This window comes from Sceloporus occidentalis, unplaced genomic scaffold (genome assembly GCF_023333645.1).
Source record: "Sceloporus occidentalis isolate IW3139 unplaced genomic scaffold, rSceOcc1.0.p SCAF_67, whole genome shotgun sequence".
NCBI classification, from domain to species: Eukaryota; Metazoa; Chordata; class Lepidosauria; order Squamata; family Phrynosomatidae; genus Sceloporus; species Sceloporus occidentalis.
This window is the reverse complement of record NW_028317047.1, coordinates 3,372,348-3,374,570: the sequence shown is the minus strand read 5'-3', so window position 1 is coordinate 3,374,570 and position 2,223 is coordinate 3,372,348.

Here is a 2,223-nt window from a genome sequence, read left to right as displayed (position 1 = left end):
CATTCCTTACAATCATATGAAACAGTTTAATCACATAATCACAGCAAGTAAAATTATATAATTTTAATACAAGCTTAACTGTAATCTATGATTGGCAAAAAAAAATAAAAAAAAATATATATATATATTTATATATATAGATCTATTCAGCTAAGTTGTTTGCAATGAACCACCTTGAGAAAGGTCACAGATCATACACTTTCATCTTTACAGTGAAGTATACTATGGAGACACGATTTGTTACAAGAACAGTATGTCCTTCTTTTGTTATTTCTTATTTTTTTCCACTCCACTCTCTTCCATTATACCTTGCTGGTTTTGCCCTTGAGCTCATTAATGCTATCTCCTTAACACCCTGTATGGTGGAGGGTGCCCAGTATGGCTAAGTATGTGCCTCCTATTGGGAAGGTAAAGTCAATAAAAGTATAGTTAACAAGTGAAAGGGCAGTGGAAGTGATTAATTAATAAATTAAATGTAGCAGATACCACAAGGTGTGACACCTAACTACACATGTAGAACAAAATGATCTGCACAAATTAAATACTTATGTGCATAAAGCAAAAAAACAACAAATATTTATATTCAGAAAGTTCTTCAGTACAATGCTGTGTCCCATTTTTAATTTTCCTCATATAAAAAATAAAAAAAATAAATCATAGTGCTTTGCTTTTATATATATACTTATTCTTACCAAGGCTTCTTAGTGTCATAATTACCGTATATGTTTTGCTATTTTTACCATAAGTAGATTTAAAGAAGATACCCCTTTTCCTTCAAGTGAGAGAACTTGAAGACAAGTTAGAATAGAGGTTGTGTACCATCATCCCCATTATGCATGTGCGGTTAGCCAGACATGGAAATGATACAGTGCAGCTTTTAGTGTGACTAACATATTGAGCCAGACAATTACAGTGGTAGCATTACTCTCATTCTTATATAGCAAGCCAGACAATGATGATGGTGCAGCATGACTCTTATCTTTAAATAGTAAGCCAGACACTAAGCATGGTAGAGCATTACTCCCATGTCATATACTAAGCCTGAGAGTGGCACAGTATAACTTCTATCAATCTAAACAGCCTGACAGCGGTACACCACAACTACCTTCATTACACGTACTGAGCCAGACACAGACAGTGGTACAGCAGTAATCCCATCATTACATATTCATCCAGACAGTAAAGGGGGTACAGTATAACTCCTATCATTATACAGTGATCCAGACACAGACCATGGTACAGCATGCCTCATTTTACTATATACTGAACTAGACATTGATGCTGGTGCAGCATAACTCCCATCACTATATACTGAGCCAGACATTGACAGTGATAAAGCATATCTCCCATCACTATATAATGAGCTAGACATTGGCAGTGTCAGACATTGGCAGTGGTACTGTAAACTGAGCCAGACATTGACCGTTTGCACAACATAATTGCTGTCACTTTATACTAAGACAGACTTTGACAGTGGTACAGCATAATTCCCATGACTATATACTGAGCCAAACATTGATGGTGATACAGAATTACTCCCATGACTATATACTGAGCCAGACATTGACGGTGATGCAGCGTATCTCCCTTGACTATGTACTGATCTAGGCGTTGACGTGGTACAGCAGGAGTGATGGACTGATAGGATTAATGGTCTGGTACTGTTTTTCAGGGTTTGAGCTAAGCCCTTAGTTCCAGTGAAGGGTAATGTTAATGTTACAGCATTCAAAAATATTTTAGACAATTGTATTCTTCCAACTTTGTGGCACCAGTTTGGGAAAGGGTGTTTCCTGTTTAAGCATGCATGTGCCCCTGTGCACAAAGCAAGGACCCTAACTATATGGTTTGATGAGTTTAATTTGGACCTGCACAGGGCCCTTAACCCCATTGGGGTGAACTTGACCTCAAAAAATGGGCACAAATTGCCACAGACACACTCCAAAATTTTGTGAAAAGTCTTCACAGAAGAGTGGAGGCTATTAAGCTTCAAGGGAGGGGGCAACTGCACATTATTCCCTGTGGTTATGGAATGTGATGCCCAACAAGCTCATATTGGTGGGGTGGTTAAGTGTCCACATACCTTTGTTGCGATACTGTATATGAATATATTTTCGGATTTTATTTCTCATTAGCGCTAGCTGTATACAATTTAGAGATAAAGCTGTAAAACAATCTGTTTTCTCAAGTTTTTAAATATGTTTCATACTAAATGATGGATTATAT